Here is a 27,347-nt window from a genome sequence, read left to right as displayed (position 1 = left end):
AAATTGCTTTTGCACTTTTGTAAAATATCAGTTGGACATTCTTGTGTGAGTCCATTTCTGAGTTTTCTATTATATCGCATTGATCTATGCATCTATTTCTCCACCAACCAACAAAGTCTTGATTATAGTAGCTTTGTTCTTTTTTTTCAAAACGGTTTTTAACTCTTCTAGTTCCTTTGCTTTTTCGTATAGATTTTATAATAACCTTGTCTATGTCTATAACATTCTTGCTGGGGTTTAGAAAGGAAACTGTATATAAATTTGAGGAGAATTGACATCTTTATTCTGTTGAGTTTTTCAATCCATTTATATAGTATATCTCGCCATTTATTTAGACATCCTTAGATTTCTTTCATCAGTATTTTGTAGTTTTCAGTATGGAAGCTCTGTTTATGTTTTGTTAAATTTACACTGAAGTATTTTACTTTCTGAGCAATTTTAGCCTGTTATGATGGTGAATTTACATGATTGAGTGATTGATTTTAGAATATTGAATCAGCCTCACATCCATGGAACAAATCACACTTGATCATGAAGTATAATTCTTTTTATATATTGCTGAGTTCTATTTGCCAATATTTTGTTAAAAATTTTTGTGTCTATGTTCATGAGGGATATTGGTCTGTGTTTTTCTTTTTTGGTACTGTTTTTGTCTGTTCTTGTATCAAGGTAATAATAGTTTCATACAATGAATTGGAAAGTGTTCTTTCTTGTATTTTCTTGAAGAGATTGTATAGAATCAGTGTCAATTCCTCTTTAATAATTTTGTAAAATTCTCCAGTGAAATCATCCAGGTCTAGAGATCTCTGTTTTTTTTTTTTGTTGTTGTTGGTGTGGGGGTGGTGATTTAAAATTGTACATTAATTTTCCCTGATAGAGGGCTATTCACTCATCTACTTCATATTGGATGGGTTGTGGTAGTTTGTGGTTTTTGAGGAAGTAATCCATTTCACTTAAGTTGTTAAGTTTATGTGTGTAGAGTCGTTCTTAGCATTCCCTTTTTATCCTTTTGATGTCTGCTGAGTGTGTAGTGATATCCCCTCTTTCATTCCTGACACTGATAATTTGTGCCTTCTCTCTTTTCTTTGTCCGTCTTGCTAGTGGTTTAACTCTATTGATTTTTTTTCAAAGAATTAGCTCTTTGTTTTGTTTATTTTTTCATTATTTTGCTGTTCTCAATTTTATTGCTTTTTTTCTCTTAGCTTTATTATTTCCTCCATCTGGTTGCTTTGGGTTAATTTTGCTCTTTTTTACTTGGGTTCTTGAGGTGGTAGTTTAGATTATTGATTTGAGACCTTTCCTCTTTTCTAGCATATGCATTTAGTACTATAAATTTCCTTCTCAATACAGCTGTGTCCCACAAATTTCGTGTCTATTTTTTTTTTTTTTAAGATGGGGTCTTGCTGTGTTGCCCAGGCTGGTCTCAAACTCCTGGGCTCAAGTGATCCTTCCACCTTGGCCTCCCAAAGTGCTGAGATTACAGGTGTGGGTTACCATGCCCGACCACAAATTTTGATATGCTGTATATTCATTTTCATTACATTCAATCTATTTGTTTATTTCTCTTGAGGCTTCCTCTTCAACCCGTGAGTTATTTAGAAGCATATTGTTTAGTTTTCAATTTTTTAGATATTTTGTTGTAATCTTTTTTTGCTGCTGATTTCTAGTTTGGTTCTATTGTGGTTGGAGAACATACCCTGGGGTAATGGGACACCTCATTACAGCCTAATGAAAGTGAAAGTTCAGGTTCCCCAGTTGGCCTTTGCTGATATTATAGGGGTGGGGCCATCATTTTTACTATGGTATGGAATAGTGTGGCTATTGGCTACAAGTTTTTTGTCTTGCTAGATGAGTTCTTTCAGGGCCTTTGGCTAGAGAGGGCAGGCTTTTGTTGGGACTTTTTGTTTGTTAGAATTTGTTGGCACTTCTGTGTTGTTGGTTGCTTCCACTTCATGTTTGGAATGTATGAGGCAGAAAGAAAACCCAAGAAACTCACCACTATGTGATTTCTTGGATCCTGAGGTCCCTAGCTAGTCTTCCTTCCTCTCTTCACTTTTCAAATTCTTCTTATATGTGCTTTATACATAAAGTTTAGGACTTTTAGTTGCATTTAGTAGAAGAAGTTGGGAAAATTATGTCTACTTCATCTTCCCCAGTGTGGAAGTCTCCTCTGGACTCATGGACATTTATTCATACTTTGGGTTCTAATCCAATACTACTTTTTTTTTTTTTTGCTAAAAATTTTTCAGCTGTGGTTGTTGGAAATGTCTATTCTTTTCCTCTTAGAATCCCCCTGAGTTGCTTCAAGGGCCAGGGAAGGAAGGGACCTCATGAAAGGGCCAGGCATCCACTTCAATGTGGAAGAAAAGTTTGACTTCCTTCGCTGGGCTTCTGAGCCCTTCTTCCACCTGACAAGTTGAGTAAAAGTCTAACTTGAGGCCATTTCTGTGGCTCCCCCAATAACGGTCAGACATAAATTGGAGGTGGGCTAATTAACTCATTGCAGGGCAAAGGTCTCAAATCTCTGCCTCTCCTCCCTTCCACCTGATTGTGACAGTTCTTCCTCCCACCTTAGCTAGGGAGGAAATGGGATATAGCCAAGGTGATCACTTACCTGGGGTGACAGCAAGTAAACATGAAAAATGTGCTGGGGAACACGAAAGGACAGTGATCAGAAAGGCTTTTTCTTGCAACCTAAATCATGATATTTTGGGCGTCGGCTGGAGTTTTCCAAGTTATTTATAACTGTCCATCCCCATTAGGGGATATATGTTTTATCTAAAAATAGGGAATCTTTCCTAATCAAATGATAAATGTGTATGTCCCAAATGGAAGCCTCATAGTTAGCCACCTCATTAACAGAAGTTCAGGTGAATAATGGAAATATTACCAGGATGACACTGGATCAGATGCCCCAAGATGCTCAGTGCTTGGACATTAGGGCTTTTGAATTTTCTTGGTGGAAGACCCTTCATGTTAGCAGAGGTAGCCTTCACAAGCCGAGTCTTTAGAATGATGTTCAAGGTACTTCTTAATCCTAGCAGCTAGTTATTGTGCGTGTAGGGGGTTTTAGGGTGTGCGTCTTCTTGGAGTTTATGTTGTGTAATGTCAGCATCTGGCTCTTTCTCTCCAAATCTTTTTGAGGGATCCCCATGGGGCATCTAGGCCCCAGCCTTAGTGGGTGTTCAATACTCATTTCCTCTTCCTACTTAAGGAAATTCCCAGCGCTTTAGAGCCGACAGGAACCTACTTACTGCTTCTCAATCCTGGCTGCTCATTAGTAACATCTGGANTTGAGACAGAGTCTCGCGCTGTGTCACCCAGGCTGGAGTGCAGTGGCGCGATCTCGGCTCACTGCAAGCTCCGCCTCTCAGGTTCACGCCATTCTCCTGCCTCAGCCTCCGAGTAGCTGGGACTACAGGCGCCCGCCACCACGCCCGGCTAGTTTTTTGTATTTTTAGTAGAGACGGGGTTTCACCATGTTAGCCAGGATGGTCTCGATCTCCTGACCTCGTGATCCACCCGCCTCGGCCTCCCAAAGTGCTGGGATTACAGGCTTGAGCCACCGCGCCCGGCCTTTTTTTTTTTTTTTTTTTAACACCAATCCAATAAAGGAGGTAGTGTTTTTATCTCCATTTAACAGATAGAGACCCTGAGGCCCAGGTTAAGTTTCTCCCAGACCCCATGGTTGCCTGAGGTTAGAGTCCTGAACCTTAGCCAACCTGGAGATGGGCCTTTGTTGGTTTCCCTTTTTTACACCAGTGGTTCTCCAGCCCGACTGAATGTTCAAATCACCTGGGAATAATTTTTACAAACATAGACACCTGGACCCCAACCCTGTGCTTCCAGCTTAATTGGCCTGGGAGGGGGTCAGTGCACTGATGAGCTTTTTAATATCTCCAGGTGATTCTAATGCTTATCCAGGATCTAGAACCACTGTTTATGAGCAAACAAATATGGACAACCACTCATTTTCTAGAAATGGGCCTCGACGCCCAGGGTTGGGAGGTGAGCTGGAGGTAATGCCCAGAATCCCCCCAGACTGCCCAGTTTTTGATATATCAGGGGCATCTGACTGAATACGGCCCTCAATCTTTTAATTAATTTCAGTTTATATTGTGTTTAAAATATTTTTCAAGTGGTTGAGAAATTTAGAAACTGGGAGATTTCACAAAAAAGTCCAGATTTCAGAATTCTCTAAGTATATCAGAGTATCTGGTAATACTTGGCTGGACTGAGCTTGGGGCAGAGTTGTCCTTTCCAGTTAGCCACATCCTCACCGCCTTCCCGGCGTTCCCGTCGCTGGCCTCTGAGGCCACAGGAGTTTGCAGTCAGCACATTTCCTTCATTACTGCCCCATGATGTCCTCCATCACAAGTACACAAAAATTGTGTACTTGTCTTAGTTGCTTTTCCAGATTGCAAACACCTTAAGGCAGCTATTTTTTTATTTGAAACTGAGTCTCGCTCTGTCGCCCAGGCTGGAGTGCAGTGGCGTAATCTCGGTTCACTGCAAGCTCCGCCTCCCGGGTTCACCCCATTCTCCTGCCTCAATCTCCCGAGTAGCTGGGACTATAGGCGCCCGCCACCACACCCGGCTAATTTTTTGTATTTTTAGTAGAGACAGGGTTTTACCATGTTAGCCAGGATGGTCTCGATCTCCTGACCTCGTGATCCACCCGCCTCGGCCTCCCAAAGTGCTGGGATTACAGGCATGAGCCATCGCGCCCAGCCCCAAGGCAGCAATTTTAAATTTTTAACCTGAGAGTAATTCTGTCCCCCCGGGATATTTGGCAACGTCTCCGGATAAGTACCGTTGTCACATCTTGGGGTGGGAGTCGGGTGAGGGACAGTGATTCTGGCATCTAGTTGGTAGGGGCTAGAGATGCTGCTAAACATCCTCCAATGCATAGGACAGCCCCACAAATAGGAATGATCCTGCCTTGAAGGTCAGTGGTGCTGAGGTTGAGAAACTGCCTTAAGTGTGATGTCTGTGCCTCTTGCTCATTTATGTATCCCTTGGCCGGTTTGTGATACATAGTAAGTGGTCAATTAAACGCCAGTTGGCCGCCTGACTCAGGTTCAGGTGTGTTGGCTTTTCCCCATGTCCCTGCTGAGTTCAGGTCTAACACACCGTTGCTTTGCTCTGAGTGCACCATATGGCCCCACAATAAATGAGCGAGTCAGTAAAGAACCTGCCATATTTTAAGTGATCTTATGAATGAAATCCAGAGCAGGGACACAATTGTTTCATCTGAAGAAGGAGACTAATTAAACACAAGATTGCAGCAAGTCCATTTGTTGGGAGAACCAGAGGCGTTCTGCTGTGGGAAGACTGCTCATTCCTAGAGTAGGATAATACGGAGGGAGTCTTAATCATGCTTTTAATGATCAAAGGTGTTCTTAAGATCAATCCTTTCATTAACTGGGTGAAGAGCGATACTGACCTAGTGGGACATGTCAGGCGGCATAAATTTATTATGAACTGCTGCACACGATCTGCTGGGTGTTGAGTTCACAGGCTTTGCAGGAAAAGGCCAGAGGAAATTCCGTTAACGCTCTGAGGAGCGGATGTTAAGGAAAGAAATCTGGGGCATGCTGAACTAAGGCTCCATGTCACCCTTTCAGTGACTGCTTGGGAATGAGACCACGGCATGTGCTTGACTTAATCTGGCCACCACCGTGTCTGGCCTTTTAGCTATGTCCAGGATGAGGTTGAAAAACTTACAGCGACCAATCATCCGGGTTTGCCTGGGACTGGTCACATTGTAGTACTGAAAATCCTGTGTCCTGGGAAATCCCTTCCTGGGATGTGAAAAATCCTGATTTTTGGTGATGGGTAGGGTATAGACAGTTGTGGGGAACGTACAAAACCCATACTACAGCCCAAAATATAGGGCTGAAGGCAACACTGATTTAGTGTTAAGTGGATATCAAATAGGTCATTTGCCTTCTATAGTGGCAGCTGCTGTTTTTAACCCCGTTGACGTTGGGTGAGCTTTCGCAGGTGCCCTTTGTTACCCTTGTTCTGTATCTTGCCTGAAATGAATATGAGCAAGGCATGGCGTCTGCAGTCAGGTATCTTCCCCTGGATCTTAATAACCTAGATTTAAATCAGGTGTCCCATAGGAGCTTGCATTAGCCATGCGGAAAGCCAGCTAACCTCTGAGACTTGTTTTTCCATCTATACAGTAGAGACAATAAGAGCACCCCGAGAGATTTGTGATGAGGAGCAAATGGGAAAATGCTGTAAAATGCCTATGGAAGGACTTGGTTCAGGGTAAGAAATTAATACATGTCACTGCCATTAATAAATAATGTTGTCACAGCTCTGATTATTACCATCATTGTTGGTGCAGGCAGCCCAGTGGGTGTAACCAGGCTGGATGGGACAGCACAGGGCTGTGCTCTGAGCGGCTTTCCTGCAAGCACTGTGAAAGCACAGAGATGACAGGGACTTCTCTTGTGCACAGCAGAGAGACATGGTTGGGTTGTCTTGGACCCTGTTCTCTGGCGGGCCTGGACTCTAGCCATCTGGGCAGGGTCTTGGGAGTGGTGGTGGGAGGTGGAAAGGAGACCAGCTGGGGTTTCAAAAGCCTGTTTAGAAACACAAGTGTTTCACCCGCCCTTCTCCCTAGAGGGCTCCTTTCTATGCAGGATGGCATCAGATGGGAGAGGTGGACTAGGTGGACCCCTAAACATTTGGGGTACTATCTTCTGGCCCATTGTCACATCAATGAGGCACTCAACAGGTCTGTGGGGCCTAAAGTCTTAGAGAACACAGACTCCACACAGCCCAATTCTAGCCCTCTCTGTCCTTCACAACCCCTTCCAAGTTCCTTCTGGGCAACTCTCCCAACCCCCACCTTCTGGGTGGGGCCAGCCAGGTCCCTGTGACCATTTGTTTACATTTTCATGAGCTTTTTCCCCCCTCATTAAAACATTATTACCATAGGAAGAGGTACCTAGGGCAGTTTAGTCTCAGTCAAACCTTTTTTTTTTTTTTTTTTTTTAAACAAACAAGCAAACACAAGTTTGACCAGGTGCAGTGGCTCACATCTGTAATTTCAGCACTTTGGGAGGCCGAGGCGAGTGGCTCACCTGAGGTCAGGAGTTCGAGACTAGCCTGGCCAATATGATGAAACCCCGTCTCTACCAAAAATACAAAAATTAGCAAGGTGTGGTGGCGCACGCCTGTAGTCCCAGCTACTCGGGAGGCTGAGGCATGGGAATTGCTTCAACTCAAGAGGTGAAGGTTGCAGTGAGTCGAGATGGCACCCCTGCACTCCATCCTGGGCAACAAGACCGAAACTCCATCTCAAAAACAACAACAACAACAACAACAACAACAAAAAGCACAAACTGCTCAGCTGCCCTCTGCCAACATAAATGTCTTCTTACAGCGCTGAACCAGGGCCTGGGAGGAGAGCAAAAGCTTCATCCTCCTGAGCTCAGGTGATCCTCCTGCCTCAGCCTCCTGTGCTGTCAAGTAGTTAGAACTGGCTTGCCCTTTTAAGGTTGAGGAAGTTCCCTATATTCCTAGGGAGCTGTCTTTTAATTAAGAATGGATGTTAGATTTTTTCTTTTTTTTCCCTGAAATACATGGCACAGAGAAGGATGTTAGATTTTGTCAAATACTTTTTCTGAGTCTATGAGGTAATCATGGGTTTTTAATTTTTATTAATATGATTTATATTGATTGATTTTTAAATATTAAGCCAATCTTGGATATGAAGCCAATTTCTAGGATAAATTCTGCTTGATCAGGATGCATATCCTCTTTACATATTATTGGAATTGACTGGTTAAATTTTGTTTAGGATATTCGTGTCCATGTTCATGAGGGCTGTTGCTCTGTAGTATATTTTCTGTCATATCTGTTAAGCTTTGGTATCAAGATAATGCTGGCCTTGGAAAATGAATTGGGCAGTGTTTTCTCCTCTGTAATTTTCTGAAAGAGTTTGTATAGAATAAATGTTATTCCTTCCTTGAATTATTGATAGAATTCACCAGTGAAACCATCTGAGCCAGGAATTGATTCTTTGATTTTTCATATTTTCTTTCTTCTACTTACTTTAGGTTTAGTTTGTTCTTCTTTATCTAGTTTCTTGAGGTGAAAGGTGAGGTTATCAATTTGAGACTTTTTTTTTTCTTTTTCTAATATAGGCATTTAGTTCTGTAATTTTTTCCCTAAATACTGCTACTTTAGTGGCACTGAACACATTTTTACATGTTATATTTCATTTTATTTTTATTTATTTATTTTTTGGAGACAAAGTCTCACTCTGTCACCCTGGCTGGAGTACAGTGGCATGATCTTGGCTCACTGCAACCTCTGCCTCCTGGGTTCAAGTGATTCTCGTGCCTCAGCCTCCTGAGTAGCTGGGATTACAGGTGCACACCACCATGTCCAGCTAAGTTTTGTATTTTTAGTACAGACGGGGTTTCGCCATGTTGGCCAGGCTTGTCTTGAACTCCTAACCTCAGATGATCCACCCACCTCGACCTCCCAAAGTGCTGGGATTATAGGCGTGAGCCACCACGCCCGGCCTATATTTCATTTTAAATAACCACAAAATACTTTCTATTTCCCTTATGATTTCTTCTTAGACCTATGAGTTATTCAGGAATGTATCATTTAGTCTCCAAACATTTGAGGACTTTCCAGAAATCTGGAGTTTTCTGTCCTCACTCCTTTCTGGTACATTGTCCAATGAATTCTAACTGCTGTGACCTCCCTGGACTCTCAGCTCTGTCCTCTCAAACTCAGAAATTCTCCCAGGTGCTGCCTGATTCTCCCTCTTTGTGCTGCAGTCTGGAAACTGTCCCAAGGCAACAAGCCAGGGCAATTGTAAGGCTCATCTGGTCTGTTTTATGACTCTCTGGGATCACAATCTTTTATTGCCTAGTGTTCAGCCTCTTGACAACTGTAGTTTCAAATATTTTTGTCCAACTTTTAGTAGTTTCAGGCAAGAGGGTTTTATGTGGTCAGATTCCACCTACTTTCTGCTTTAAACGCACTGTCGTGATTGCAAAAATCAGAACACTTTGCCATCTTTCTCTCCTTATCCACTTTTCCACAGTGTTTTTATTACCTCCATGTTCTCTTTAAATTCTGAGACTTCACACATCCTTTTTACTCACTAATCTTGATTGGCATTTATCCTCCAATGCAATGGATTTCTCTTTGATCGATGCTATGCAATATGCACACAATGCATTTCTTCTTCATGCTCCCTCCCGCCCGTTAGCCAATGAACAAGGAGCACTGCTCTGCCATCTTCATGCACACATTTGCTCTGTCTTCCTACCCAGAGTGCTGTTGTGAGTGTTTCTTCCCTTCAAGCTCTTCTGTAACCTTCACTCCAGAGTATTCCTTCATCTCCTTCTTTCCCCGAACTATCTAGACCAAATTTTCCTCATCACTGGCTCGTAATAGCCTTGTTTTTTCTAGACCCCGCTATTCTACACATGATGCCATCGTAGGTATTTCTGTAAAGCACAGTTTTGATCATAGCGCACCTCATACATCTTCTGTGACTCCTACTGTACTCAGAAATTATGCCCAAGGTTTTTGAGTTCCTTCCTTCATAAAGCCTTTTCCACCTTCCAGTTGGATATATTTTCTCCTCTGTGCCCCTGTGGCGGGTTTGTTTTCTCCTCTAATCATTGTACCCATCATTTTTTTTTTCCTTGAAATGAGCTGTGGACTGCTGACTCCTTCCTAGCCCATAATCTCCGTGAAAATGCACTGAAATCAGGGCACCTCAGAGAGCCTCGTATGTATTAGGTGTGCACAAAATATCTCACGCGCCATCTTGTCTCTGGTTGGCACATTCTCTCCAGCTGAAACAGGCCTTTTCCTCCACGTTTCAGGGCAGGCGGCCACGGACAGACTCTCCAGTGTTCTAACACCAGGTTCTTCAGCTCCAAATCAGTAAGTCTAGGGGTTGGGTGGGGGGACTTATTGGTCCAGCCTGGGCATCATGGCTTCCTGTAATGGGTCACAAGTCCCAGGTGTGGAGGTAAGTAACAGAAGAAGGAAGACTGAGAAGCTTGCATGTCAGACAAACAGTTGTGTTCTACACACTGGGAGCCACTCCTTCCTGCATCCAGGAAATGGCTGCTCATGTGGGTAACTCGGTTTTGAATTGGTGCCTCTATGGACTTCACTCCTAATTGTAGGTCATTAAAGCCCACTTACCTCTCTTAAACTCAGGTGTCATTCTAAACATTTTATGCTTTCTTCTGAAAATCGTATTGAAATAAACATGATTGTATGATCCATCAAATACTAAGACAAATTGCAAGTAGCACATTTCTACTTCCTTGTATAAATAGGATTAAATCCCTAGGTATCCATTTCACACAATACTCCTGTATATGACCAGACATGTCTAATCTGAACTGCTTGTGCATGGAGCAGTCTGGATTAGAGAAATAGCTGAATCCTGATATTTATTTTACATACTTCATGTTTCCTTATTACTGATTAGAGTTCTCATCTTAGGCCATTCTCACATTGCTATAAAGAAATACCAGAGGCTGGGTAATTGAACAAGAAAAGAGGTTTAATTGGCTATGGTTCTGCAGGCTGTATAGGAAGTATGGCCCTGGCATCTGCTCGGCTTCTGGGGAGGCCTCAGGGAGCTTCCAATCACGGCAGAAGGCAAAGGGGAAGCAGGCACATCACATGGCCAGAGCAGGAATGAGAGAGAGTGTGTGGGAGTATCACACACTTTTAAACAACCAGATCTTGCATGAACCCACTCATCATCAAGGAGATGGTGCTAAGCCATTCAAGAAGGATCTGCTCTCACCATCTAAACACCTTCCACCAGGCCCCACTTCCAACACTGGGGATTACATTTCAACACGAGATTTGGTGGGGATACAGATCCAAACCATATCAGTTCTTCTGCAGACAAACATAAGTTAATCTGGCTTAAGTAGAAATACTCTATTAAGAAATTTAGGGCCCGGTGCTGTGACTCACACCTGTAATTCCAGCACTTTGGGAGGCCGAGGTGGGTGGATCTCCTAAGGTTGGGAGTTCAAGACCAGCCTGGCCAGCATGGTGAAACCCCATTTTTATTAAAAATACAAAAATTAGCTGGGCGTGGTGGCAGGTGCCTGTAATCCCAGCTACTAGGAAAGCTGAGGCAGGAGAATCGCTTGAACCTAGGAGGTGGAGGGTTGCAGTGAGCCGAGATCACACCATTGCATTCCAACCTGGGCAACAGAGTGAGACTCTGTCTCAAAAAAAAAAAAAAAAAAAAAAAAAGAAAAGAAAAAAAAAAAAAGAAAGAAAGAATTTAGCCAGTCTACAGAATGGTTGGGGTAGCTGAAGAGACAGACTCTGCCAGGATCCATCCCAGTGCCCTTCTCTCTCATGTAATTCCTTCCCACAAGTCAAAGCCTTGTGAAAGCACCTCTCTAGGCAAAGAGTGTTGTAGGCCAGGTGCAGTGGCTCATGCCTGTAATCCCAGCACTTTGGTGAGGCTGATGTGGGTGGATCACTGCAGCCCAGGAGTTCAAGACCAGCCGGGGCAACATAGGCCCCATCTCTACAAAAACAATTTTAAAATTAGCCAGGCATAGTGTTGCATACCTGTAGTCCCAGCTACTTGGGAGGCTGAGGTGGGAAAATGGCTTGAACCTGGGAGGTGGAGGACACGGTGAGTCATGATCGTACCACTGAACTCCAGCCTGGGCAACAGAGCAAGACCCTGTTTCAAAAAAAATTTTTTTTTTTAATTAAAAAAGCCAGGTATGGTGGCACATACCTGTAGTCCAAGCTACTCAGAAGGTCGAGGCAGGAGGATCACTTGAGCCCAGGAGTTTGAGGCTGCAGGGAGCTGTGCTCATGGCTCTGTACCCTAGCCTGGGTAACAGAGTGAGACCCATTCTGAGAGAGAGAATGCACATGGATGTGTGGGTGATATCATGACCAGTGGGTAATTCTGAGTAAGTCCCCTCCTCTATCTGGGCATCACTTTCTTCATCTGTTGGGTTATGGGGTTTGACTAAGAATTTTTTTTTTTTTTTTTTTTGAGACTCTACCAATGCAGTGGCATGATCACTGCTCACTGCAACCTTGACCTCCTGGCAAGCAAGTGATCCTCCCTCCCCAGCCTCCTGAGAGGCTGGGACTGTAGGTATACACCACCACCCCTGGCTAATTGTTTTTTTTTTTTTTTTTTGTATTTTTGTAGAAACAGAGTTTCACCATGTTGCCCAGCCTGGTCTCAAACTCCTGAGCTCAAGTAATCTGACCATCTCCATCTCCCGAGTGTTAAGATTGCAGGGGCGTGCCACCGTGCCTGAGTGACTAAGGGTCTTAAAAATCCCTTCCAGTTTGAATAGTTCATGAGCCTCTGAATTTTCGCACAATAACAGATTCAGAGAAGGAAATCAATGAGTCAATAGAAGCTTTTATTTTTGATTTACCGATGGCTGCCTGTTTCCCTGAAAGGATCTGAGGAGATGAGTGCTCTGGATATTCCATATGCAGCTGTACGTGTCTTTCCCTAAGGGAGACTGGTTGTTCTTTTCAACATATAAACTCATTAGTGCCTTAAAAAGCCAGGGAAATCCCCTTCTGCCACTGCTGCTACCTATTGCAAAACAGTTCTGGTTTTGGGGCTCAGAATATCTTATGCCCTTAAGCTGGATAAAATATGTAAAGAAAATAAGATTTAGGGGCACGGTGCAACACGTGCCCTGAATGATCTCATGGTAGAAATCTAATTTTGCTTCTAGTTATTTGGGGTTATAGATAGGATTATATCTCTCAGGCAGAGAAAGTCATTAATCAAGAAAGGGCCTCTTAATCCTTCTCCCTATTTTAATGAGACACTTTAAAATGCCTTGCATTGGTGAATGGCAAGTGTCAGCTGGGTGTGATTAGCAGGCTTTTGTGGCAGGTTTGCTGTGGTACTGTGTGCTCAGGTATTCACCAGCCTAATCCTGCCTGACTATCACGGGGGCAGAAATGGACAAAGATGGCTTTATGGCCTCCCTCAAATTGCAGGCTGGTGAGTGAGCATTTGAGAGCCTTGGTGCCACAGCCTGGACAATGGCATATGGGATATGTTCTTAGAAATCAGCACCCCATTATTAGCATAGCCCCTAAGCAGAATCTCCTAAGTAAATAATATGTACCAGCAACAGAGTTTCAGCAGTGTATGGGCGGGTCCCTCCTTCATTGAAATCAGAACGTCAAACTTGGTAGAAAGGTGCCAGATAACTGGGAGTCCCCCTCCTCCCTCTGTCCCCTCTCTTCCCTCCCTCCCTCTTTCCTTTCATGGCCAGCAGCTGTGCTCATCACTGGGAAGATAGCAATGTATAAGACACCAGTTCCTGCCTTCAAGGAGCCCAAAGGGTAGGAGTGACAGATAGGTTGTATTGATCAGTTATGTGGCACAGTAAACAACCTCAAGAAAACGTTCAAGGGTTAAGTGCTGGCCGGCTGGGTTCGGTAGCTCATACCTGGAATTCTAGCACTTTGGGAGGCCGAGGCAGGTGGATCACTTGAGGTCAGGAGTTCAAGACCAGCCTGGCCAACATGGTGAAATCCCGTCTTTACTAAAAATACAAAAATTAGCTGGCTTGGTGGCACATGCCTGTAATCCCAGCTACTCGGGAGGCGGAGGCATCAGAATCACGGGAACCTGGAAGATGGAGGATGCAGTGAGCTGAGATCACATCATTACACTCCAGCTTGGGTAACAGAGTGAGACTCCATCTCAAAAAAAAAAAAAAAAGTAAGTGCTGGCCAAGTACAGTGTCTCCCACCTGTAATCCCAGCACTTTGGGAGGCTGAGGTGGGAGAATCACTTGAGGCCAGGAATTCAAGACAAACCTGGGCAACATAGCAAGACTCCATCTCTAAAAATTATATATACATATATAACTGATCATTACAACTTATCTGTCACTCCCATATAATATATATATTAGCCAAGCGTGGTGGCATGTGCCTAGCTGCTCTGGAGGCTGAGGAAGGAGGATTGCTGGAGCCCAGGAGTTCAAGGCTACAATGAGCTATGCCGGCGCCACTGTACTCCAGCCTGGGCAACAGAGTTAAGACCTTGTCTCCAAAAAAGAAAAAAGAATAAGTGCTTATTTTGTTCATGCCCCTGAGAATTGGCTGGAGGTTGTCTGATCTACCCTGGGCACAGATAGGGTGGCTTGGCTGCAGGTCTTCTCCATGTGCCTTTTGTTCTCCTAGACTGGCAGGCCAGCCAGAGCATGTCCTCCTCATGAGTAGAAGTTCACCAGCATGGGCGGAATCAAGCCAGGCTGCTTAAGGCCTAGGCTTGGACTGGGCATGCTGTGGCTTCTGCATTATTCTATTGGCCAAAGTAAGTTACATGACTCAGCTGAAAAATCAAAGGGCAGGTGAATATGCTCCTCCTTAATGGGAAAAATCCCAAAGTCACATGACCAACTGTGTTGCTATAGGAAAAGGGTAAAGAATTGGGTCCAGTAATGCAACTGATCACCTTGTTAACCAATTAGAGCAATACAGCATCGTATTAGCACTCTTTTAGTTGCAAGCATCAGAAACACTTCTCAAACAAGACCAGGCTAAAAAGGAGTTGTTGGGCTCATGTAGCTGGGAAGCCTCAGAGCTGTCTGACTGCATAGCTGGATTCAGAACTCAGACGATGTTTTCAGGGCTGTGATTCTCTTTTGTCCTCTTGGCCTGGCTTTTCAGTGTGTTGGCTTCATCCTGCAGTTGACTTTTTTTAATGCAGTTAGATAAGATGGCTTCAGCAGGCCAGGCAAGGTGGTTCATGCCTGTAATCCCAGCACTTTGGGAGGCCGAGGCGGGCAGATCACCTGAGGTCAGGAGTTCAAGACCAGCCTGGTCAACATAGCGAAACCCCGTCTCTACTAAAAATAAGCTGGGCGTGGTGGTGTGTGTCTGTAGACCCAGCTGCACAGGAGGCTGAGGCAGGAGAATGGATTGAACCCGGGAGGCAGAGGTTGGAGTGAGCCAAGATTGAGCCACTGCACTCCAGCCTGGGCGATAAGAGTGAAAACTCCATCTCAAAAAAAAAAAAAAAAAAAAAAAGAAGAAGAAGAAGAAGAAGAAGGTGGCTTTAGCAGTTCCAGGCTTTCCCAGTCTTTATTGCTGTCTCTGGAGGAAGAGAGGCCCTCTCTCACACTAGGAAGCATACACCAAAGTCTTGGAGAAGTGTTTGGGCCTGGTTAGGCCACGTGTGCATCTCTGAGATGGAGTATTGTGACTGGCTGGTCTGTGTCATGTGTCCAGCCCTTTGTTGAAGGGGCAGAAGGACCTGAAATGGGCAAACCAGGCACAAATGAAGTGGGGGAGGGTCGTTCTCTCAAAGGAGGAGCACTGTGTTTTTACCAGATGGCAGAGGAAAGGGTGGTGGGCACACACAGGTACCAGGTGTCACTTCAGTGAAGGGTCCTGTGGGGGCAAAAAGGAAGGCGTGGAAAGATCCTACTATTTGCTCCTCTATGGCAGACACATCTCATTGCTGGTCCCAGACAGCCTTTAGTGCTGTTTAGTGACAACACAAGAGCCAGTGATGTTTGGAGCAATATGCCACCACCAAGGAAGACCACTGGTCTGGCAGGCAAAGGGGTTCATGACCCAGCTCCGCCACCCAAATTAGGATTAACGGACTACGCCGGCCAGGACGAGGCAGACGCCAAACTGGGTCACTAGATAATCTGTATGCTCCCTTCCAGCCCTCACGCTTTGTGATTCTGTCTTTGACCTTGATCACAGGTTGAGCTGGAGCATCTCAAAGGTGACTTTTCCACCCCAGCCATGCCTTGGTGCGAGGACCCTTACGTGTGGTTGAGGTCAGGCAGAGAGCTGCGGAGGCTGCCAGTGGCATTTGTATTGGTACATTTCCTGATGCAGCATTTTGGCTTTCAGAGACGGCAGCAAAGTTTGCTGGGGGAGTGTGGGAGGTGAATGCTTTAACTCCACATCCTGTTGAGCACACACACCTCTGTGTGCCTGCCCTGGGCGGGCAGTGGCATTACAAGCACATAAGCTGGACATGGCCCTGCTCTCAGAAGGAAGTCCTGAGGTTTAGCCTTGGGCAAGTCACTTAGCCTCTTCCAGCCTGTTTTCCCGTCTGTAAAATGGGAATGATACATACCCTGCTAACATCACAGGGTTGGTTACGGGAGTCAGTTTACAGAAAAACAAGTGCATGATGGTATTTTGTAAAAATGTCATACACTGGTAAGGGATTATATTCAGAGAGAATCCCTATCTAATGGGAGCAGTGATTGCATCTGTTTTGTAGGGACAGCTGTGCCCTCCAGGGATTCCCAGAAAGCAGCCACCAAGTGATGGACTTTTATACAGGCAGCTGGGCTACAGAGGAGCAGCACGGCAGAGGCGGGCCACAGGGCGTGCTGGAAACAGCTTCGTGATCTCATCCCTGAGACAGAGCTGCTCATGACTCGGTTTGCATGTTTGTCCCAGCTCAAGTCTCATGTTGAATTGTAATCCCCGATGCTGGAGGTGGGGCCTGGGGGGAGGTGTTTGGATTATAGGGGTAGCTCCTTCATGGCTTGGTGCTGTCTTCACGACAGTGAGTGAGCTCCCGAAAGATCTGGCTGTTTAAAAGTGTGTGGCACCTCCCCAACACTTTCTCTTGCTCCTGCTTTCGCCACATGAACTGCCTGCTCCCCCTTTGCCTTCTGCCATCATTGTCAGCTTCCCGAGGCCTCCCCAGAAGACCAGCAGATGCCAGAGCCATGGTTCCTATACAGCCAGCAGAACTGTGAGCCAGTTCAACCTCTTTTCTTTATAAATTACCCAGTCTCAGGTATTTCTTTATAGCAGTGCAAAAACTGCCTAATACACTCCGTTTGTGTAAAACTGTTGGTCTGAGGGTCACACTAGGCCCCCGGTCTTAGACGCATCAGAAGGCATTCCTGATAACTCTTGGGCATCAGCTCCTTCAGCCCCTCTGCTCGGGCCAAGTGTGATGAAGGGAAGAGACCACAGCTTGACGGTGAGTCTCACCTACAAGCTCCCTGCCCTGACCTAGGCTCACCCCTGCCCCCAGCCTATCCCTTATATGATGTTTCCTTCTCTCATTCTGCTTTTCATTAAGGCTCTGGAGGTCTGGCCTCTTTAAATTGCACATCTACCACCCCAGAGGAGGGAGGTGCAGCCAGGGCTGCTCATGTCCTTGAACTCCGTGGCTGGCTAGGGGTGGGGGCAGGAGGAGGCCTCAGACTGCAGAGTGGGTGCCACTCTGGAAGTACTGGGCTGGGACAAGGGTGCCATCTCCTGCTGGGACCAGTCTGGAATGGGTGACTGCATGTTGAGCCTCTGTTCCACCTGCTTCCAAGAGGGATTGGCAGGTAGGGGTTAAGGTAAAAACACATTTGTGTATACAGGGGTGTATACAGGGGTACACAAAGATGGAAGAGACCAGGCACAGTGGCTTACTCTTATCATCCTAGTGTTTTGGGAGGCCAAGGCAGGAGGATAGCTTGAGGCCAGGAGTTCAAGCCCAGCCTGGCCAACATAGTGAGACTCTGTCTCTAAAAAAAAAAAAGAAGTTAAAAAATTCGCTGGGCGTGGTGGCATGCACCTATAGTCCCAACAACTTGGGAGGCTGGGGTGGAAGGATCCCTTGAGTCTAGGAATTTGAAGCTGTAGTGAACCATGATTGCATCATAGCAATCCAGCCTGGGTGACAGAGGAAGAACCCCACTTAAAAAAAAAAAAAAAAAAAAGAAAGAGAAACTAGCTGGATAAGGAGAGATGGTGAAGAAGGCAGAAATTACATACTTCCTTGTGACTGAGGTCTAAATTTGGCCCTGAACTTTTTGGCAGACAAGAAAAAAAGAGCAACATGACAGGTTTCTTAGTCTCTTTGTTTAATTGAAAGAAACAAGTGTTCAGAGAGGGCAAACTTTCCCCAGCTGGCACAAAGTTCCAGAAGGAATTTATCACCCAGGGCCTTATCTAAAGAATATTGGGTAACATAAATTGATTCATTCAGGAAATAGAGGAGGTATATAAGATGTTGGTCTCATCAGCTGATGCCTTGTGAGTGGAAGCATTTGTGCTCTTTGCTGTTTCTGTTTTTTTCTTTTATATTTCTCCTCCCGTTCCTACCTCTCCCTCCTCCTCCCCCCACCTCCTCCCTCTTTCGTCTTTGTGGTTTTAATGTCTGTGTTTCCTGCTTGACTCTAGGCTCTGTGTAGACAGGAGTCTGCTGCTGGTTGGTTTTCCACATATCAGGGAGGTTTCCAAAAGTGTTTTTTAGTGTTTATTTATTTATTTATTTTTTATTATACTTTAAGTTCCAGGGTACATGTGCAGAACGTGCAGGTTTGTTACATATGTATATATGTGCCATGTTGGTGTGCTGCACCCATTAACCTGTCATTTACATTAGGTATATCTCCTAATGCTATCCCTCCCCCCTCCCCCGACCCCATGACAGGCCCCAGTGTGTGATGTTCCCCACCCTGTGTCCAAGTGTTCTCATTGTTCAATTCCCACTTATGAGTAAGAACATGTGGTGTTTGGTTTTCTGTCCTTGCGATAGTTTGCTCAGAATGATGGTTTCTAGCTTCATCCATGTCCCTACAAAGGACATGAACTCATCCTTTTTTTATGGCTGCATAGTATTACATGGTGTATATGTGCCACATTTTCTTAATCCAGTCTATCACTGATGGACATTTGGGTTGGTTCCAAGTCTTTGCTATTGTGAATAGTGCCACAGTAAACATATGAGTGCATGTGTCTTTATAGCAGCATGATTTATAATCCTTTGGGCATATATCCAGTAATAGGATGGCTGGGTCAAATGGTATTTCTAGTTCTAGATCCTTGAGGAATCGCCACACTGTCTTCCACAATGGTTGAACTAGTTTACACTCCCACCAACAGTGTAAAGGCGTTCCTATTTCTCCACATCTTCTCCAGCACCTGTTTCCTGACTTTTTAATGATATCCATTCTAACTGGTGTGAGATGGTGTCTCATTGTGGTTTTGATTTGCATTTCTCTGATGGCCAGTGATGAACATTTTTTCATGTGTCTGTTGGCTGCATACATGTCTTCTTTTGAGAAGTGTCTGTTCATATATTTTGTCCACTTTTTGATGGGATTGTTTGATTTTTTCTTGTAAATTTGTTTAAGTTCTTTGTAGATTCTGGATCTTAGCCCTTTGTCAGATGGGTAGATTGTAAAAAGTTTCTCCCATTCTGTAGGTTGCCTGTTCACTCTGATGGTAGTTTCTTTTGCTGTGCAGAAGCTCTTTAATTAGATCCCATTTGTCAAGTTTGGCTTTTGTTGTCATTGCTTTTGGTGTTTTAGACATGAAGTCCTTGCCCATGCCTGTGTCGTGAATGGTATTGCCTAGGTTTTCTTCTAGGGTTTTTATGGTTTTAGGTCTAACATTTAAGTTTTTAATCCATCTTGAATTAATTTTTGTGTAAGGTATAAGGAAGGGATCCAGTTTCAGCTTTCTACATGTGGCTAGTCAGTTTTCCCAGAACCATTTATTAAATAGGGAATCCTTTCCCCATTTCTTGTTTTTGTCAGGTTTGTCAAAGATCAGACGGTTGTAGATGTGTGGTATTATTTCCGAGGGCTCTATTCTGTTCCATTGGTCTATATATCTGTTTTGGTACCAGTACCATGCTGTTTGGGTTACTGTTGCCTTGTAGTATAGTTTGAAGTCAGGTAGCATGATGCCTCCAGTTTTGTTCTTTTTGCTTAGGATTGTCTTGGCAATGTGGGCTCTTTTTTGGTTCCACATGAACTTTAAAGTAGTTTTTTCCAATTCTGTGAAGAAAGTCATTGGTAGCTTGATGGGGATGGCATTGAAATCTATAAATTACCTTGGGCAGTATGGCCATTTTCACAATATTGATTCTTCCTATCCATGAGCATGGAATGTTCTTCCATTTGCTTTTGTCCTCTTTTATTTCATTGAGCAGTGGTTTGTAGTTCTCCTTGAAGAGGTCCTTTCCTAGGTATTTTATTCTCTTTGAAGCAATTGTGAATGGGAGTTCACTCATGATTTGGCTCTCTGTTTGTCTGTTATTGGTGTATAGGAATGCTTGTGATTTTTGCACACTGATTTTGTATCCTGAGACTTTGCTGAAGTTGCTTATCAGCTTAAGGAGATTTTGGGCTGAGACAGTGGGGTTTTCTAAATATACAATCATGTCATCTGCAAACAGGGACAATTTGACCTCCTCTTTTCCTAACTAAATACCCTTTATTTCTTTCTCCTGCCTGGTTGCCCTGGCTAGAACTTCCAACACTATGTTGAATAGGAGTAGTGAGAGAGGGCATCCTTGTCTTGTGCCAGTTTTCAAAGGGAATGCTTCCAGTTTTTGCCCATTCAGGATGATACTGGCTGTGGGTTTGTCATAAATAGCTCTTATTATTTTGAGATACGTTCCATCAATACCTAGTTTATTGAGAGTTTTTAGCATGAAGGGGTGTTGAATTTTGTGGAAGGCCTTTTCTATATCTATTGAGATAATCATGTGTTTTTTGTCATTGGTTCTGTTTATATGATGGATTACATTTATTGATTTGCATATGTTGAACCAACCTTGCATTCCAGGGATGAAGCCCACTTGATCATGGTGGATAAGCTTTTTGATGTGCTGCTGGATTTGGTTTGCCAGTATTTTATTGAGGATTTTCACATCGATGTTCATCAGGGATATTGCTCTAAAATTCTCTTTTTTTGTTGTGTCTCTGCCAGGCTTTGCTATCAGGATGACGTTGGCCTCATAAAATGAATTAGGGGGGATTCCCTCTTTTTCTATTGATTGGAATAGTTTCAGAAGGAATGGTACCAGCTCCTCTTTGTACTTCTGGTAGAATTTGGCTGTGAATCCATCTGGTCCTGGATTTTTTTTGGTTGGTAGGCTATTAATTATTGCCTCAATTTCAGAACCTGTTATTGGTCTATTCAGGGATTCAACTTCTTCCTGGTTTAGTCTTGGGAGGGTGTATGTGTCCAGGAATTTATCCATTTCTTATAGATTTTCTAGTTTATTTGCGTAGAGGTGTTTATAGTATTCTCTGATGGATAGTTTGTATTTCTGTGGGATCGGTGATGATATCCCCTTTATCATTTTTTATTGTGTCTATTTGATTCTTCTCTCTCTTCTTCTTTATTAGTCTTGCGAGTGGTCTATCAATTTTGTTGATTGTTTCAAAAAAACAGCTCCTGGATTCATTGATTTTTTTGAAGGGTTTTTTGTGTCTCTATCTCCTTCAGTTCTGCTCTGATCTTAGTTATTTCTTGCCTTCTGCTAGTTTTTGATGTGTTTGCTCTTGCTTCTCTAGTTCTTTTAATTGTGATGTTAGGGTGTCAATTTTAGATCTTTCCTGCTTTTCTTGTGGGTATGTAGTGCTACAAATTTCCCTCTACACACTGCTTTAAATGTGTCCCAGATATTCTTGTATGTTGTGTCTTTGTTCTCATTGGTTTCAAAGAACATCTTTATTTCTGCCTTCATTTCGTTTTGTACCTACTAGTCATTCAGGAGCAGGTTGTTCAGTTTCTATGTAGTTGAGCAGTTTTGTGTGAGTTTCTTAAACCTGAGTTCTAGTTTGATTGCTCTGTGGTCTGAGAGACAGTTTGTTATAATTTCTGTTCTTTTACATTTGCTGAAGAGTGGTTTACTTCCAACTATGTGGTCAATTTTGGAATAAGTGGGATGTGGTGCTGAGAAGAATGTATATTCTGTTGATTTGGGGTGGAGAGTTCTGTAGATGTCTATTAGGTCTGCTTGGTGCAGAGCTGAGTTCAATTCCTGGATATCCTTGTTAACTTTCTGTCTCGTTGATCTGTCTAATGTTGACAATGGGTTGTTAAAGTCTCCCATTATTATTGTGTGGGAATCTAAGTCTCTTTGTAGGTCTCTAAGGACTTGCTTTATGAATCTGGGTGCTCCTGTATTGGGTGCATATATATTTAGAATAGTTAGCTCTTCTTGTTGAATTGATCCCTTTACCATTATGTAATGGCCTTCTTTATCTCTTTTGATCTTTGTTGGTTTAAAGTCTGTTTTATCAGAGACTAGGATTGCAACCCCTGCCTTTTTTTTGTTTTCCATTTGCTTGGTAGATCTTCCTCTATCCCTTTGTTTTGAGCCTATGTGTGTCTCTGCACATGAGATGGATCTCCTGAGTACAGCACACTGATGGGTCTTGACTCTTTTTTTTTAGATGGAGTCTTGCTCTGTCACCCAGGTTGGAGTGTAGTGGTGCGATCTTGGCTCGCTGTAAGCTCCACCTCCCGGGTTCACACCATTCTCCTGCTTCAGCCTCCCAAGTAGCTGGGATTACAGGCGCCCACCACCACACCTGGCTAATTTTTTTTTAATTTTTAGTAGAGACGGGGTTTCACTGTGTTAGCCAGGATGGTCTCGATCTCCTGACCTCGTGATCCGCCTGCCTCGGCCTCCCAGAGTGCTGGGATTACAGGTGTGAGCCACCGTGCCCGGCCGGGTCTTGACTGTTTATCCAGTTTACCAGTCTGTCTTTTAATTGGAGCATTTAGCCCATTGACATTTAAGGTTAATATTGTTATGTGTGAATTTGATCCTGTCATTATGATGTTAGCTGATTATTTTGCTTGTTAGTTGATGCAGTTTCTTCCTAGCATTGGTGATCTTTACAATTTGGCATGTTTTTGCAGTGGCTGGTACTGGTTGTTCCTTTCCATGTTTACTGCTTCCTTCATGAACTCTTGTAAGGCAGGCCTGGTGGTGACAAAATCAGCATTTGTTTGTCTGTAAAGGATTTTATTTCTCCTTCACTTATGAAGCTTAGTTTGGCTGGATATGAAATTCTGGGTTGAAAGTTCTTTTCTTTAAGAATGTTGAATATTGGCCCCCACTCTCTTCTGGCTTGTAGAGTTTCTGCCGAGAGATCCGCTGTTAGTCTGATGGGCTTCCCTTTGTGAGTAACCCGACCTTCCTCTCTGGCTGCCCTTAACATTTTTTCCTTCATTTCAACTTTGGTGAATCTGACAATTATGTGTCTTGAAGTTGCTCTTCTTGAGGAGTATCTCTGTGGCATTCTCTGTATTTCCTGAATTTGAATGTTGGCCTGCCTTGCTAGGTTGGGGAAGTTCTCCCAGATAATATCCTGAAGAGTGTTTTCCAACTTGGTTCCATTCACCCCGTCACTTTCAGGTATACCAATCAGATGTAGATTTGGTCTTTTCACATGGTCCCATATTTCTTGGAGGCTTTGTTCATTTCTTTTTACTCTTTTTTCTCTAAACTTCTCTTCTCGCTTCATTTCATTCATTTGATCTTCAATCACTGATACCCTTTTTTCCACTTTATCAAATCGGCTACTGAAGCTTGTGCATGCATCACGTAGTTCTCATGCCATGGTTTTCATCTCCATCAGGTCATTTAAGGACCTCTCTACACTGTTTATTCTAGTTAGCCATTCATTTAATCTTTTTTCAAGGTTTTTAGCTTCTTTGCAATGGGTTCGAACATCCTCCTTTAGCTTGGAGAAGTTTGTTATTACCGATCGTCTGAAGCCTTCTTCTCTCAACTCGTCAAAGTCATTCTCCGTCCAGCTTTGTTCCGTTGCTGGCGGTGAGGAGCTGTGTTCCTTTGGAGGAGAAGAGGTGCTCTGATTTTTAGAATTTTCAGCTTTTCTGCTCTGGTTTCTCCCCATCTTTGTGGTTTTATCTACCTTTTGTCTTTGATGATGGTGATGTACAGATGGGGTTTTATGGTGTGGATGTCCTGTCTGTTTGTTAGTTTTCCTTCTAACAGTCAGGACCCTCAGCTGCAGGTCTGTTGGAATTTGCTGGAGGTCCACTCCAGACCCTGTTTGCCTGGGTATCACCAGCAGAGGCTCAGTTGGAAATGCAGAAATCACCTGTCTTCTGCGTCGCTCACACTGGGAGCTGCAGACTGGAGCTGTCCTATTCGGCCATCTTGGAACCTCCCCTCCCAAAAGTGTTTGTTAAGAGAATTTGATAAGTAGTGGTTTAAGGGGAAAACAAGTTATTTTGTGGGTAATTGGAAGGACATCTAACCCAGACCTGGGGGAAGTTGATGGGGGAGATAGTTTCCTAGGGAAAGTGACACTCAGCCAAGATTTGAAGCACTCAGAATTTAGGTAGAAGTCAGCTGGGTGTGGTGGCTCACACCTATAATCCCAGCACTTTGGGAGGTTGACGTGGGCAGATCACTTGAGGCCAGGAGTTTGAGACCAGCCTGGCCAACATGGTGAAAGCCCATCTCTACTAAAAATATAAAACATTAGCTAGGCGTGGTGGCGGGCACCTGTAATCCCAGCTACTTGGGAGGCTGAGGTGGGAGAATCGCTTGAACCCAGGAGGTGGGGGTTGCAGTGAGCCGAGATCACACTACTGCACTCCACCCTGGGTGACAGAGTGAGACCCCATTTCAAAAACAAAAAAAGAAATTAGGTGGAAAGTGAGGGGTGAAGACTGTTAGGGGACAGAGGATGTCACAGAGCAAGAGGCATCAGCCATGGCCTCTGTGCAGAGGGCCAGGGGTGAGTGGGGAGGGAGAAGGCTGGAGAGAGAAGCGGGAGCCTCTGAAGAGGAGTTATACTTTGGCCTGAAGACAGTGGGAGCCCTTGAAGGGCTGGATGTGATCACCTGGGCTTTGGAAAGATGACTTTAGCTTGGACTGGAGGGGAGACCAAAACTACAAGCAATGAGACCCAAGAACTTGGGTGAGGAATGATGGTGACATAGATTAGAGTGAGCCTCTGCTTAGAGAAAAGTGGACGGATTAGGGGAAAAGAGAGAGAGAAAAAAAACCAGAGAGTGTGTGTTTACCTTCTAGAATTGATGGGATGTGGTGGGTAAGGGAGGCAAGAATCTAGAGTCACTCTCAGGCTCCATGCTTGGGTGACTCAGGGTGGTTGATTCGCATTCATTAGATGGGGAACCCAGGAGGGAGGGACAGGCTTTAATGGGGGAATATAGAGTTTGGTGTAGAAAGGTTGTTCTTGAGATCCTAAAGGATACCCCAGAAGAAATGTCTGGCAGCACATGGTTCTGCCTGCCGGGAGAGAGCCGGCAACTGAGGTCAAGTTTTGGAGTCATCAGTCTATAGAATATAGGCAAAGTCAGGAGGCTGCCTGAAAGCCCCAGGGAGAGACGGAATGGGAACAGGACTCAGACTGGACCCTGAGAACTCGAACATCTCATGGCTTGGTGGAGGAAAAATGATCAGCAAAGGTAGGTGGATACACAAACAAGTGCAGTGTTACGAAGGCCCATGGAAGCCAGCTGTCGAAACTGGCTATTGGGATTTCAAGAAGGTCAGCTAGGCCAAGTGCCACTAAAAGGTCAGCAAAGATAAGGACTGAAAAACGCCTTTGGCATTTAGCAACAAGGAAATCACTGATGACTCTTGCAGGAACAATTTCAGTGGGAGGTGGTGGCAATGGTAGTGGTGGTATTGAAGCCAGAGCTAGTGGATTTAAGCATGAGTGGGAAGGTGAGGAGAGAGAGGAGTGGGGACAATTCATTAAAAGAAATTTGGGTGTGAAAGGAAGAAGAAAGAAAGAGAGGAAGTTGGCTGGGCGTGGTAGCTCACGCCTGTAATCCCAGCACTTTGGGAGGCCAAGGTGGGCGGATCATGAGGTCAGGAGATCGAGACCATCCTGGCTAACAAGGTGAAACCCCGTCTCTACTAAAAATACAAAAAGTTGGCCGGGCGTGGTGGCGGGCGCCCATAGTCCCAGCTACTCGGGAGGCTGAGGCAGGAGAATGGCGTGAACCCGGGAGGCGGAGCTTGCAGTGAATCCAGATGTTGCCACTGCACTCCCGCCTGGGCGACAGATGAGATGTCTCAAAAAAAAAAAAAAAAAAAAAAAAAAGAAAGAAAGAAAGAGAAGAAGTTGTAGAGAGAGGTGGGACAAGGAGGGACAGTTAATTTTTTTTTTTTTTTTTTAAAGACAGGAGAACACAGTGGTTTATGGACAGTGTTTCCAGCTGCAGTTCTGTCCAAGATACAGAAATGGTCTTTGGGTAGTTTCATCCGTGAGTTCTTCAAAAATTCCGGGAAGATACTTCTGGATAAACAAATATGGTCCAAGAATTCTGTGGGAATCTCACCCAAGAGGGGACAGAGCTCTGTAAACCCAGAGTGGGGAGAGGCAACCTGTCCCTCCGGGAAAAGCTGGGATATCTCTAGGCTCAGTGAGAGGAGCAGGATGGCTGGCAGCCACTCACCCAACGCAGAGCTCTTTGGCCTGTGGTTGTCAGTGCCCCTGGCACCACTGCCTGGCCTGGCTCCTTGGAGTGGTGGGTGCTGCAGTCCCTCTGTATAGCAGTTGCCTGGTGTGACCCAGGAGTCACCCTCCATGGCATCCTATAGGTGTGTGTGTGCTGAGTGCAGCCAGCTACCAAAACTGGCCATTGGAATCCATGTGGGTCTGATGAGAGGGGACAAATGGCAGTCCTCGTGTAGGTGGCTGGAAAATGCCTCATGATGAGTGGATCTGCAGCATGAGGGAGGGGAATCATCGATATTCATGTCGTTGAATTTAATCCCTGAGCTGTATCCAAACTTTTCGAATCTCCCAAAAATAGGACATTGAAAAAAGAGGGGAGAACTCCCGCCACCCCCTCCCGCCAAATCAGTCAATAAAGACTAAACTTGGAGCTGGGGACACAAAGCTCTTGTGTTTCAGGACCTCCCTTTCTGGACCCAGGGACTTGGGAGGACCAGTGAGGCGCCTGTTTCCTTCCTGAGTCTATCAGGTGCTGCAAAGCCCTGGCCTCTGGCCTGGGCCTGGCTTGCTACAGAGGTTGCCTGCACTGGTCACCCAGGTGTGCGCATGGGAACGGGGCAGCTCCAATTAGACAAGTCCTGAGGTCACATTTCCTATTGATTGGCCAGAGGCAGAGGAGAGGGACTGGGGCCAAGGGAGAATTTCTACGGTCTGTTCCTCTACCCCCAGGATTATAGAATGGGGGTATATGAATTACCCATGGATGTTTTAATAAATCACCACAAATGTGGCAGCTTAAAGCAATACACACTTCTTATCTTGTAGTTTTAAATGTCAGAAGCCCTAAAGTCAGGTTGTCAACAGTGCTGCTTCCTCCTTGGAGGCCCCAGGGAGGGCTCCATTCCCTGCCTCTTGCAGCTTCTAGAGGCCACCTGCAGTCCTTGGCCCCTTCCTGTATCCTTCAAGCCAGCAGCACCGCATCCTCCAGCTCTTGTCTCTGCCTCTGTGGTTACATCACCTCCTCTTCTCTCACTGTTCTCCTCCCACCTTGTGAGGACCCCTGGGATTACACTGGGCTCACTGGGATGACCCAGGAGA

Source organism: Theropithecus gelada, chromosome 9 (assembly GCF_003255815.1).
Source record: "Theropithecus gelada isolate Dixy chromosome 9, Tgel_1.0, whole genome shotgun sequence".
In the NCBI taxonomy this organism is placed as follows: Eukaryota; Metazoa; Chordata; class Mammalia; order Primates; family Cercopithecidae; genus Theropithecus; species Theropithecus gelada.
The sequence above is the reverse complement of the archived record's forward strand: the minus strand, read 5'-3'. Positions refer to the sequence as shown.